Here is a 15060-nt window from a genome sequence, read left to right as displayed (position 1 = left end):
ACAAATGGGGGTTTTAGGCAAAAGTTAGGGCCGTCAAAAAAGAAAAAACAAAATAAATCCATGATGGTACCATCAATTGAATTCAACAAGGGGCTCAAGAAAAGCTATCCAAGTTGTCAAAGCACAATCATTAATAACAAAGATGTGCTTAATCTCATAAGTGTTTAATCGAACAAACCTAAACACAATAAGCCTACCATGGCCAGCCATTCTTACAAAATCCATTTTTCAAAAATAAAATAATCCCCTCTAAAACACAAACTTTTGAAAATATATCCTTTCCTTCTTTTCTCTCTTGTCCCAACGATTTTTGAATAATCTAGTGGAAACATGGAGATATAGTGGTCAATAGGAGGGTTGACATATCTTTTAAAGGAAGGGAAGGATCATTTGGTTGATGACACCAAATCCCAATATAACACGCATCATTCCTCGGTTACAGAAATCGGCAGCGCACAGCCCGTCTGGAGGAATGGCAAAATCCAAAAAACGCATCGGTTAATTCTTTTGAAAAATGAATCAAATAGAATTAGGTGCATCATACTGCATACATGCATACAGATGATAGGTGTACTGGAAGATCACTTATTCTCTGTTTATTGGAAAAAACAAACAAAAAACAAAAATATATAAACTTCAGAAAAAACAATGCGCCCGCACCATGTTCAGTACACCCGTACCAAAATGGGGGTTATGAACAAAATTTCAACTCAATACGGGCGTACTGAAATGGATACGGCCGTATTGGCTATAAAGAAATTTTCAAAGACCTCGTCATGAGGCAATCACATAAAATAGAAAAAATAGAAAATTGCTTGTGTATGACAGCAGAAAATTCGACAAAAAAGACAGAGATTCCGCATCATACAGAATAACTGAGCCTGGAGAGGCTTGCCGAAATAATACTCATACGAAATAACTGAGCCTGGAGAGGCTTGCCGAAATAATACTCCCCAAGAGACATCTCGGCTTGCACTCTTGGGCTGAACAGAAACCATACAGAATAATTGAGCCTGGAGAGGCTTGCCGAAATAATACTCTCTCATCATAACAGAGCCTGGAGAGGCTTGCCGAAAGAATACTCTCACAGAATAATTGAGCCTGGAGAGGCTTGCCGAAAGAATACTCTCACAAAATAACTGAGCCTGGAGAGGCTTGCTGAAATAATACTCTCACAGAATAACTGAGCCTGGAGAGGCTCGCCGAAATAATACTCTCGCAGAATAATTGAGCCTGGAGAGGCTCGCCGAAATAATACTCTCGCAGAATAATTGAGCCTGGAGAGGCTCGCTGAAATAATACTCTTCTTCATCAAAGAATAATTGAGCCTGGAGAGGCTCGCCAAAATAATACTCCTCAAAGACATTTCTGTACAGAAAAAGCCGAAACTAACAAAAAAGGCAAAAATACAGAAAAAGCCAAAATCAACAAAAAAGGCGAAATACAGAAAAAGCCGAAACTAACAAAAGAGGCAAAAATACAGAAAAAGCCAAAAAACGACAAAAAAGGCAAAAGATTTAGAAAATCAATCGCCTCATACAGAATAATTGAGCCTGGAGAGGCTTGCTAAAATAATACTCCCACAGAATAATTGAGCCTGGAGAGGCTTGCCGAAATAATACTCTCAGAATAACTGAGCCTGGAGAGGCTCGCCGAAACAATACTCTCTGACCATACAAAATAATTGAGCCTGGAGAGGCTTGCCAAAATAATACTCTCACAAAATAATTGAGCCTGGAGAGGCTTGCTAAAATAATACTCCCACAAGATAATTGAGCCTGGAGAGGCTTGCTAAAATAATACTCCCACAGAATAATTAAGCCTGGAGAGGCTTGCCGAAATAATACTCTCCAAAAGACGCCTCAGCTCGCATTCTCGGGCTGAACAAAAAACCAATTCATCGTACAGAATAATTGAGCCTGGAGAGGCTCGCCGAAATAATACTCTCCCAGAATAATTGAGCCTGGAGAGGCTCGCCGAAACAATACTCTCCCAAATAATTGAGCCTGGAGAGGCTCGCCGAAACAATACTCCCCCATAATAATTGAGCCTGGAGAGGCTCGCCGAAAGAATACTCTCCCAGAATAATTGAGCCTGGAGAGGCTCGCCGAAAGAATACTCTCCCAGAATAATTGAGCCTGGAGAGGCTCGCCGAAAGAATACTCCCTCAGAATAATTGAGCCTGGAGAGGCTCGCCGAAATAATACTCCACAGCACACAGAATAACTGAGCCTGGAGAGGCTTGTCGAAATAATACTCTTACAGAATAATTGAGCCTGGAGAGGCTCGCAGAAATAATACTCCCCAGAGAAACCTCAGCTCGCGCTCATGGAACAAATCCCCAGCGAGAGCTATCAAAGCAAGATCGTCAAAACCCCCAATGGAAGCGCGATCATCCAAGCAAAATATTCAGTCAAAGGACTTGAAACTTCCTCAGTGGAAGATAGCTCTCTGACTCAAGCGTTGAGTGAGGCTAAGCCTGCAGAGGCTTCCTAAAAAATACTCTGGGATACATAAGATCCCCAAATCCCCAGTCGCCTACTCAGAGGCACCCTTTCAAAAAGAGAAAAAATCAAAAATATCAATAACCATTCCCCAAGCGGAATCCGGCACTCAGCCGAACACTGAACATCAAGATCATTCGCCTACTCAGAGGCACTCCTTCAAAAAAGAGAAAATCAAAAAAGATCAAATAATCATTCCCCAAGTGGAATCCGGCTCTTAGCCAATCATTGAACGTCAAGCTGATACGCCTAACAGAAGAGGCCAATCACAACCAATGATAAAATCCCCTACCGGATAACAGCCTACACAGAGGCAACAAAATCCAAAAATCAAAAAGAGTTACCCGAATAAGGATAACCGGGATACTCCACCAACGTCAAAGGACGTCAGCCAAACATTAGGCATCGCTCAACTCAGAGAGAGAGCATTTGTGTCTACACCCCAAGGAGTTAGAAATTCCCCATGGGTACCAACTAAGCAATGCAAGTTGGGGCACAAAAACCTATGAATGACTGCACATCCCCTAGACGGATCCCTGCGTTATCCAGCCCTCAGCGGCACAAAAATCAAAAAACAAACCGTCGAAGCAGCATCGTGGACTGTAGAGACAAAATCATCATGACAGAATCCCCCAGCGGATAACAGCCTACACAGAGGCAATAAAACCAGAAAATCAAAAAGAGTCACCCGAATAAGGACAACCGGGATACTCCACTTACGTCAAAAGGACGTCAGCCAAACATAAGGCATTGCTCAACTCAAAGAGAGAGCATATGTGTCTACACCCCAAGGAGTTAGAAATTCCCCATGGGTACCAACTAAGCAATGCAAGTTGGGGCACAAAAACCTATGAATGACTGCACATCCCCTAGACGGATCCCTGCGTTATCCAGCCCTCAGCGGCACAAAATCAGAAAAACCGTCGAAGCAGCATCGTGGACTGTGGAGACAAAATCATCTCAAATCCCTGGAGAGGGTAAACTCACATTGCCAATGTCGTCAAGAACACGGAGGCAAACCCTGGAGAGGGCAAACTCACCCTGGAGAGGGCAAGACTCACGCACAAGTCTGGAGAGGCGACGACTAATACTCACCCCGGAGAGGGCAAACTCACCCTGGAGAGGGCAAACTCACCCTGGAGAGGGCAAACTCACCCTGGAGAGGGCAAGACTCACGCACAAGTCTGGAGAGGCGACGACTAATACTCACCCCGGAGAGGGCAAACTCACCCTGGAGAGGGCAAACTCACCCTGGAGAGGGCAAGACTCACGCACGAGCCTGGAGAGGCGACGACTAATACTCACCCTGGAGAGGGCAAACTCACCCTGGAGAGGGCAAACTCACCCTGGAGAGGGCAAGACTCACGCACGAGCCTGGAGAGGCGACGACTAATACTCACCCTGGAGAGGGCAAGACTCACGCTACCAAAGTGACTAGAAGCGTGGAGGTATGCACCAACCTGGAGAGGCTACTCAACAATTTTCCCACCTGAAGACACTACAAGTCGGAAGGATGGCACATTACCCGGACAATTGGGTCAACTCCTTTACTTGTCAATCGGTACACCAAAAGACCGTTTGACTAAGTAAAGGGGGGGCAGCTGTAGACCCCTAAAATTGCCCGGGTCGGAAATAAAGCTTGAAGACTCTCGAAGACTGAAGGAAGATCAGCCAGAAGGACTCCTGGAAGGCCCTAGGAGGGTTCTCTGTAGGTCTAGAGGTCTTAGAATAGCTCAAAATAAGAAAGTGGAGGGAATGAAGCCCAATACGGCCGTACTGAACTTAATACGGCCGTATTGAAGCTTCAATACGGCCGCAGTGAACTCAATACGGCCGTATTGAAGTTTCTGAAACTTCAATACGGCCGTACTGAAATCAATACGGCCGTATTGAAGCTTCAATACAGCCGCAGTGAACTCAATACGGCCGTATTGAAATTTCTGAATTTCAATACGGCCGTATTGAACTCAATACGGCCGTATTGAAGTTCAAAAATTTCAATACGGCCGTATTGGCTCCAGGGCCCGTATTGGGCCTGTTCCCTATAAATATGACGTCAATTGGACGTCATTTGACACTTTCACACACAGTTTTAACCCTCTTCTTGAGTATTCTGGGTTTTTTTGAGCAGTGCTCTGCCTAGAAATCACTCGGAGAGTTGATCCGACGAAGTTCTTGAGCCCCGAGCCATTTTGCTTGAGGATCGAACCTAGTCGAAGGGAAATCCTCCGGATTTCCATAGTCAAAATTTTATAGGAGGGAGCGAGCGGGCTTGTAGAGCGAGGGAACGCCAAAAAGCTTCCCAGTTTTACTTTAATATATAAAAGCACGCTTCAAAGGTTTCTTCTTAAATCCTTCCTTTTACTGCTTTCTGTGTGCATATTTAACTGTCATCATGTAGATAGTTAATTTATAATCGCTTATAATAAATAGGGGTAATTTAGTAATTTTACGCTATTATTTTAGAAATAATCTGTCATAGGGAACCCGAAAGGGGCGTTGTGGGGTGCTAACACCTTCCCCACACGTAACCGACTCCCTTACCCAACTCTGGTTGTAATGGCCGAAGTTGATTTATAAAATCAATTGCCTTATCCCTTTTTCCAATGTTTTGAGTAAAACATTGGTGGCGACTCCATGAACCCTCCTTTTACGAAAACCTTTAATCCATAGAGGGTCCCGCTTGGGATTAACATGGATTGGTGAGACTTTTAATAAATAAATTGGATAAGATCGACAAGGTCTCAGTTTGAGAACAAGTCGTTCTAATAATCCAATACATTTTCAAAACTAAAATAAAAGCGAGCTCGACCGTCTTCGCGACAGCCGAAAGCCCGTTTCGGGCCGGTGGCGACAGTCACTAGGTTGCTTCGGCTAGCCTCCTTCATTCTCCTCCCTTGGAGAGTGAAACCTAGAGTGGCCTCCACCTACCTTGGAGTGAGCCAACTTGAACCACCCTAAACACCTTCACCTAAAGCATCCTCACGCAAGCTTCCACCTTTTCCACCCTCAAAACTTCCTTTGTGCCTTTCCTTTGGTGAACAAGATCAAGGGCGTGTCTTCCTCCTTTTCTAGACGTCATCCATGGAAGGAGAAAGCCATCATGTGGTATCAAGAGCCATGTTCATCAAGGGTAACATCATCTAGTTCTTTGAGTCATTTTTCTTTGAGTCTTTTTGCTTTCGGTCATTTCTTCTTCTTCTTGATTCTTTGTGTGGCCGAATAGTTTTTTAGTTCATAACTTGTCCTTGTGAACTTTCCTTTAACATTTTAGGTTTCCATGTTAGGTCATTGCTATGCTTTTTCATTTTTGAGTCTTACATGAACATGAAGAACATGCTTTTTAATTTTTAAATCCACCTAAAGTTTTGTCACTTTTGTTTCCTATATTTTGTCTTCATTAATTCCATGTATGTGCCAAACACTTTGCATGAAATACATGAACAAAATATGCCATCTTGCATGATATAGTGGGCGTGACATATATATTGCTTTTAGGAGTCATTCATGCATGCTAAATAGTCCTAGCATGTTCCTTGAAATTTTTGAGTTTCCATGTGTGAAATGATCCCTTGCACATGATTATAATTGCTGCCCACTTTTTCCCCTTGCATTTCACTTGATTTAGTTAACTTTGTATGCCTAAAAGAAACCCTAAAAGAATCTAATAGCTGGCTGGAAAATTTAGTGCAACAACTTGTACCAACTAGTACAAACAATTCCACTAAAAAGATTCCCTAAAGACCTATCAAGTGCCGCCACTTGTCATCACATTTTGCTCCTAAATTTTAACCTAATTTTTGGACCAACCACAAGTGCAAAACCTAAGCAACAATTGGGCTTAATTACAAGAAAAATTTCGGACCCAAGACCTATTAAAAATCAAATTGCCGTGAGCAACAAAAACAAAGGAACAAAAAAAAAAATTCTTGGACAAAAAGGACTTGTTGCTAGACTTGTGGACTTGGACCATTACCTTTGCATTTGGGAGTTGAACTTATGACAAATTGACCTCATTTTGGGACTTTCTTTTGGCTGGACTAAAAACACAAAATTAACTTAATCAAGTGGACAAAACACCAAACCCATTCTAGTGCCTTTCTAAGTTTGTTCTTTGAGTGCTTGCCTTCTTTGATTGAGTCTTAATTTTTGCTTGTCTTTCTTTGGCCTCTTTTGTTTGTCTACATCAATTCTCTTTGAGTTTAGCTTTCCTAATTGTGCCTTTTCAGTTTTTATTCCTTGGAACTCTTGCTTTGGGTTGGTTTCATTTTCATTGTAGGTCCAAAACCACTCTAGTCAATTTTCACACCTTTGGTGGATTTGAGTGGAGGGGTGAACCGAATCCAAGCCTAGCCTTTGGAGGGACTTACACCACACAAAAGGAGTGAACAAACACTTGGAGAGGACTAACCAATTTGTTCATTGTGAAGGGACCCATTTGGAGGAGTTTGAAGATTTAGAGCTTTATTTTGCTTGTTTTGTTGCTTAATTTTCTCTCTCGGCCACTTTGTATTTTTGGCCTTAATTTCTTTCATTTGGTTTGTAATTTGGCCATTCATAAACCTCTTCAACTTGGTTTTAGTTCGTGTAGTTGAAGGTGATTTGAAAACCTTCACCTAGGACCTCGACTAGAACTTGTTTTAATTGCTTTCCTTTACATGTTTTAAAGCTTTAGTAGTATAATTGCTTAGGATTTCTTTTTCTTTGTGCAATTACGTTTAGAAGGCTTGTTTGCCTACTAGGGGTAACGTGCACACACACACCTTTGTTTGTGTCCAAAACGTTTTTTGTAAGAAAAGTAGAAAAGGCTTAGTGATTTTTACTTGATAAGGCTTGGTTATTAAGTGATTCATTGTAGTCCACCTCCCTTTGATAGTTCACTTTGTGCACTTAGGCCTTTCCTACCTATCTTGCACCTTTGAAAAACCTTTTGTGAAAACCTTTTTTGTGTCACTCATTCTTTGTGAAAACCTTTTTAAACCTTTTCAAAAACCTTTGTGAAAACCTTTTTGATCAAAGATGAGTGAACAATCTAGTGTTCAAGGTCATAATTCCCGTAGTACTAGGTCTAGTGTTAGGGATGAACTTAGGCAACTCAAAGAGTACCTAAGGAGAAAAGAAGAAGAAAATATAAAAAGAGAAGAGGAATTAAAAAGAAAAGAAAAAGAATTGGAAAAGAATAATGAGGAAATAAAAAGATTGTTAGAAAGATTAGTTGTGGGAGGAGAGGCTAGTGGTTCAAGACCAAAAGTCACTTCTCCTCAACCCTCAAGAGGTAAGGGGCATATGTATACAAGTGATCATGAGGAGGAAGGGCATCACACCCAACCTCTAAGTGATACCTTCATTAGTAGCCATCACAATGATGGTTACTATCAAAGACCCCCAAGGCACCATAGACATAGGGAGTCTTCCAATAAGGAACCTCACCTCAATCTTCCCCCATTTCATGGCAAAGATAATGTTGAAAGTTATCTAGATTGGGAAATGAAAGTTGAACAACTATTTTCTTGCCATGGAATAAGTGAAGATAGGAAGGTTTCTTTAGCAACCCTTAGCTTCCAAGGGCATGCTATGTATTGGTGGACCTCCTTGGAAAAAGAAAGAAGAATAAATCATGAGCCCCCAATCCAATATTGGAATGAGCTCCGTAGTGCCTTGAGAAGGAGGCATATTCCTCCATACTATGACCGAGAACTTATGGATAAGCTTCAAAGGTTAAAGCAAGGGTCCTCTAGTGTGGAAGAATATAGGCAATCTATGGAGTTGCTAATGATGAGGGCTGGGATTAGGGAGGAAGAGAGGACCACAATTTCTAGATTTCAAAGTGGTCTTAATCTTGAAATAAGAGACAAAGTTGAACTTTTACCTTATAGGGATTTGAATGAACTAGTTCAACTTTGTTCAAGAGTGGAGCATCAACTTACAAGAAAAACTTTTCGAAAAGACTCCACTCCCTCTTATTCCAAGAATTTTAAAAAGGAGGGCCACTCTTCCCTACCTTATCCCAAAGAAGAAAAAGAAAAAAAAAGAAGAAAAAGAAAATTCATCTTTTAAGGCATCTTCCAAAGACACTAAAACAAGTGACATCAAGTGTTTCAAGTGTCTTGGCCGTGGGCACATTGCTTCACAATGTCCCACCAAGAAAACCATGCTTTTGAAAGGCCAAGATCACTATAGTAGCCTTGATGAAGCTACTTCCTCATCTTCAAGAGATGAAGAAGAAGTTTTAGAATCCGAGGAAGAAATCTTACCTTGTGAAGGAGACCTATTGTTGGTTAGAAGGCTCCTTAACAATCAATCTAGTGAAATTGACCAATCCCAAAGAGAGAACTTGTTTCAAACAAAATGCAATGTCTTAGAAAGTACTTGTTCTCTCATTGTAGATAGTGGGTCAACTTCTAATTGTTGTAGCACTAGATTAATTGATAAGTTAGCCTTGACTACAAAACCTCATCCTAAGCCTTATAAAATGCAATGGATCAATGAGGAAAGAGGTGTTGTAGTTAACCAACAAGCAAGTGTACCAATCTCTATTGGCAAATATAAAGAAGAAATTTTATGTGACATAGTGCCATTAGAGGTTAGTCATGTCTTGCTAGGGAGGCCATGGCAATATGACAAGCACATAATCCATGATGGCCTCACTAATAAAATAAGTTTCCAACACCTAGGTAAAAAGTTTGTGTGGTGTCCTCTCTCACCATCTCAAGTGAATGAGGACCACCTCAAACTCAAAGCTAAGAAAGATGAGGAAGAGAAAAGCAAAAACAAAAATAAAAAGAAAAGAAAAGACAAAAAGAATTTTTCCTTTGACAACAAAGGGCTAGGTTTAAGTGAACCTTAACCCTTGTGCCATCCTCTTTTCTTTGGTGCCAAAGAAAGATGGCAATAGAGGATGTGCACTATTTTAGGAAAAGCCATCATTGCATAAAAGGCACCCAATCCCTAAGTTAGATAATTTGGTGAATGAATTGCATGGGACCAATAACTTTGATGGTGAAGCCTCTTTGGCTCTCTCCTTTCCCCTAGTGCTTTCATTCAACAAAATTGTGTGCTTAAGGATTGCCTAGTTAAATTTTAGTATTTTACTTCCCTAATTGTGGTTTTACATCTTATGAAGGTTCAAAGGATTGGAAAAGCTTGAAGATTTGTGGTCAAATCCTTCTCAAGAAGGAGGGTATGATGGAGGACCATCCTTGACTTCATGTGAAGCCCACCAATGGTTAATTAGAGTAGTCTAGTATTAAATTTTGTTTTCCATTTTTACCCTTGTATTTTGGGGTATTTTAGTCATAGGATTTATTTTCTTTGTATTTCCTATTTTGCCCTTGTATTATGGGGTGTTTTAGTTAATTAGGTTTTTCTAATTGGGCTAGGGTATTTTAGAAGGAGGTGACGCCAATTTGGTAGCATTTTTGGACCATTTTTGTATTAGAAAGGCTTAGGCCCAATGGTGGGCAAAGGTTGCATGGACTTGTCATGCACCTTGTTATAGCCAATCTAATCCCATAGATTCCAAACTTGGCCACCAAGTTGCATCTAGGGTTAATTTGGCATTGCATTTGGAGTGCATTTGCCTTGACATTCACGGCCACACTCATCCAAATGCAACCCTAAATGCAACTCCTCCTATAAATACCCCACACCCCACCACTTGTAAATACTTTGGAATATATGAATTTGAGTGAGCCTTTTTGTGCCTCAAATTTCCTCCTTAGTCACTAGGTTGCTTCGGCTAGCCTCCTTCATTCTCCTCCCTTGGAGAGTGAAACCTAGAGTGGCCTCCACCTACCTTGGAGTGAGCCAACTTGAACCACCCTAAACACCTTCACCTAAAGCATCCTCACGCAAGCTTCCACCTTTTCCACCCTCAAAACTTCCTTTGTGCCTTTCCTTTGGTGAACAAGATCAAGGGCGTGTCTTCCTCCTTTTCTAGACGTCATCCATGGAAGGAGAAAGCCATCACTTCTTGTGACACAATCACATTGAAAGAAAAAGGCAACTCCTATTTGATTAAAAAAAATTTTAAGAAAGATCAAAAGAAAATTTAGAACAAAAGTGTTAAAAAAAAAAAAAGGTACTAAATCAAAATTTGAAAAGCAAAAGCCAATTAAGGAGTTTTTGATTTCTCATCTCTTGTTGCTTTATTTCTTCTCGGTTTGTATTAGCTTTGAAGTCATTAAATTTTCAGCTATCCTATTCTTGAGTGTTTTGGTTTTGAGCATCCATTCTAGAACCAATTTTAGGTGCAATTCCTTCTTCATCTAGTCATCTACTTAATTGTCATCTAAATTTGTCAATTCTAATCTACTCTTGTCTTTCCACTTCTTTTCTATTCATGGTTTATACTATATTGGATTTAACTCAAAGTGTGGCCTAAGTTTGACCTAGTCTATCTTCCTAGAAGCTAGTTCTACAAGGGTCATCAAAGGAAGCCTAAGGAAAGGAGGAGAAAGGAAGCTAGTAGGCACTCGGAATTGGATACCTAAACACCCAAAAATACTACACATATTTTGCTGGAAATTTTTGTGCTTGCTGGACTGCACCAAACCGTGAAGACTTGGAAGAATTCATTTGATTTGTAATTGCAAAAATTTAAAAAAAAAACAGAGGATTAGTGACGGATTTAGAGACCAAATTTTCATTACTAATTGACATTTTTTTGTTGCAAAATTGGTCACTAATTCATCACTAATTTTGGTGGTTGTTTTGGTTACAATTTTAAGCCACTTTGTAGTTGTTGTTTAACTTTGTTTATACCTTGTATTTGGCCATTTAAAGGAGTGTCTTGGGGGTGTCTTTGGTACACAACCATCTCTCCTTAGGGATAGAATTTTTCGTTAGCACTTTGGTGGGAGTGGTCCTTGATTGATCTTTGGTATCTTTCAAGCTCTCACCCTAGGAACCGTTTAGATAGTTTAATTTGTGCTTAATACTTGTTTACTTGCTTTCACGACTAGTATGTTTTAGTTCATCAAACATCAACAAAACAATTTCATTGAAAAGAATTTGGTAGAGATTAACTACAAAGGGGATTAGTAATTTTTACTTGAAGAGGCTTGGTTTTTAAGTGGCTCTTAGTAGCTCACCTCCCTCCAAAGTTCAATTTGTATACATAATCCACCTAGTACTTAGTCTTAACCTTGCACAAAAACAAAATTGCTTTTAAAAGTTCATTCATAAAAAAAGATCTTTCACCTATAATGGAAGAATTTTCTACTCCTCATAGTGATACTAATTCAAGTGACAACAAAAGTGTTTCTAGATTGTCACGTGAATTAAGATCATTAAAGTTATGGCAAGAGCAAGAATTACAAGCAAAACTTGAAAAAGAAGCTCAATTTGCTCTTTTGGAGGAAGAAATTCGTTTATTAAAGGAGAAAGACAAAAGAAAACACCATCATGGTCCACATAGTTCATACGCCCATAGTTCTACTTTAGGAGAGTCAATGCATGATAGCCTAGCTTTAGGAGATCACTATCAACCACCTCCTAGGAGAACTCATAGAACCTCTAAGCCAAGGGAATCTAGGGTAGATCTCCCTTACTTTCATGGTAAAGATGATGTGGAGGGGTATCTAGACTGGGAAATGAAAGTGGAACAAATTTTCACTTGCCATCAAGTGAGTGAGGAAAGAAAAGTACCCTTAGCTACCTTGAGTTTCCAAGGTCATGCCATGTATTGGTGGACCTCTCTTGTGAGAGATAGGCGTCTCCATAATGAACCTCCAATTCAATATTGGAATGAATTAAGGAGTGCCTTAAGAAGGAGACACATACCCTCTTATTATACTAGGGAGCTTATCAATAAGCTCCAACGACTCCATCAAAAAAATTTGACTGTTGAAGAATATAGACAAACAATGGAGTTGTATATCATGAGGGAGGGTATTAGGGAAGAAGAAAATCTTACCATTGCTAGATTTTTGAGTGGTTTATCTTTTGACATAAGAGATAAGGTTGAGCTACTCCCTTATAGGGATTTGGATGACTTGGTTCAACTTTGCATAAAGGTTGAACAACAAAATTTGAGAAAAGGTTATAAAGCAAGCTCATACTCATCTTCTTTGTCTAAGGATAGCTACAAGATGGAGGATAGGAAAAATAATTTTGAAAAGAAAGATACTTTTCCCTCCAAAAATCTAGATAAAGGTAAAGAAAAAGAGACAAAAACAAACACTAGCACCAAGTCTAGTGACATTAAATGCTTTAAGTGTCTTGGGAGAGGCCACATTGCTTCTCAATGCCCTAACAAAAAAGTAATGATTTTAAGGGGTCAAGACATTTATAGTAGCCAAGATGAAGCTACTTCTTCTTCATCTTCAAGTGAAAATGAAGAAGAAGCAAGTGAAGAAGAGTCATGTGAGGTTACTTACCCTTATAATGGGGAACTTCTTATGATGAGAAGGGTCCTCAACAACCAACCTAGTGATACACAATCCCAAAGAGAGAACATCTTTCATACAAGATGTAACATTTCAAGCAAGGCTTGTTCTCTCATTGTGGATAGTGGATCTTGGTGCAACTGTTGTAGCACTAGGATGGTTGAGAAGTTAGGTTTGACTACCACACCACATCCAAAACCTTATCAACTTCATTGGCTTAATGATGATGGGGATATGGTAGTCAATCAACAAGTGGAAGTTGAGTTTTCTATTGGGAACTATAAAGATAAAGTTCAATGTGATGTAGTTCCCATGGAAGCTTGTCATATTCTATTAGGGAGACCATGGCAATTTGACAAACAAACACACCATGATGGCCTCACTAATAAAATTACTTTCACTCATAAGGGTAAAAAGTTTGTACTTCATCCTCTATCACCTTCACAAGTGAAGGAGGACCAAGTACAAATGAAGACCAAACGTGACCAAGAAAAAGAAAAACAAAAAAAAAAGGAAAAAAAAAACATTCTAAAAATTGATGAAAAAGAGGATCTTAGAGAGACTAGTGTTCCCTCTCTAGAGATAGTTCAAGAAGAGCATTTTGATGCAAAACCTTTACATAAAACTTCTCTCTTTATTGAACCATCTTCTCATATCCTCATGTGTAGAGGAACACTAACTTGCATTGCCACATCTTTGGAAACTTCTCTCCCTTTTGTGGTTAAAAACCTTTTACAAGAGTTTGATGATATATTTCCCAAGGAAGGCCCAATTGGACTTCCTCCTTTTAGGGGAATAGAACATCAAATAGATCTTGTGCCTGGGGCTAGTCTTCCAAATAGACCAGCCTATAGGACCAATCCACAAGAAACCAAAGAGATAGAGAAGCAAGTCCATGAGTTGTTGGAGAAGGGCTGGATTCAAAAGATTCTAAGTCCTTGTGCTGTACCAGTCATCTTGGTGCCAAAAAAAGATGGAAAATGGAGGATGTGTTGTGACTGTAGAGCCATCAACAACATCACCATAAAATATAGGCACCCAATTCCTAGGCTTGATGACATGCTTGATGAATTGCATGGGTCATCCATATTTTCCAAAGTAGATCTTAAGAGTGGTTATCACCAAATTCGAATCAAAGAAGGTGATGAGTGGAAAACCGCTTTTAAAACTAAATTTGGACTATATGAATGGTTAGTAATGCCTTTTGGGCTTACTAATGCACCTAGCACATTCATGAGGCTCATGAATCATGCCCTTAGGGATTGCATTGGTAGATTTGTAGTTGTTTATTTTGATGATATTTTAATCTATAGCAAAAGTCTAAGTGATCATGTTGATCACCTAAGACAAGTTTTCCTTGTCCTTAGGGACAATCACTTGTTTGCCAATGTGGACAAGTGCACTTTTTGTGTGGATAATGTTATATTCTTAGGGTTTGTGGTTAGCAAAAATGGGGTTCATGTGGATCCCGAGAAAATTAAAGCCATCCAAGAATGGCCTATTCCTACTAATGTTAGTGAAGTTAGGAGCTTCCATGGATTGGCAAGCTTTTATAGGAGATTTTTTCCTAACTTCTCTACATTAGCTTCACCTCTCAATGAGTTGGTGAAGAAGGATGTGGTCTTTGAATGGACGGATAAACATAATTTAGCTTTTCAAGAACTTAAGCAAAAACTTACTCAAGCACCTGTTCTAGCTTTGCCTAATTTTTCTCAAACTTTTGAGCTAGAATGTGATGCTTCAGGTCTTGGCATAGGAGCTGTGTTGTTACAAGGTGGTCATCCCATAGCTTATTTCAGTGAAAAGCTTCATGGGGCTGCCTTGAACTACCCTACCTATGACAAGGAGTTATATGCTTTAGTTCGTGCCCTTCAAACTTGGGAGCATTACCTTGTCACCAAGGAATTTGTTATCCATAGTGACCATGAGTCACTCAAATACTTGAAGGGTCAACATAAATTAAATAAGAGGCATGCAAAATGGGTTGAGTATTTAGAACAATTTCCTTATGTCATCAAATATAAAAAAGGTTCTACCAATGTAGTAGCTGATGCTTTGTCTCGAAGACATGTGCTTTTGAACATCCTAGGTTCTCAAATACTAGGGTTTGATGACATTAAGGAGTTGTATGAGAAAGACCTTGATTTTGCTAACTTTTATTCTTTATG

The sequence above is a fragment of the Cajanus cajan genome, chromosome 8, assembly GCF_000230855.2.
Source record: "Cajanus cajan strain Asha chromosome 8, NIPB_CcT2T_4, whole genome shotgun sequence".
Taxonomy (NCBI): domain Eukaryota; kingdom Viridiplantae; phylum Streptophyta; class Magnoliopsida; order Fabales; family Fabaceae; genus Cajanus; species Cajanus cajan.
The sequence above is the reverse complement of the archived record's forward strand: the minus strand, read 5'-3'. Positions refer to the sequence as shown.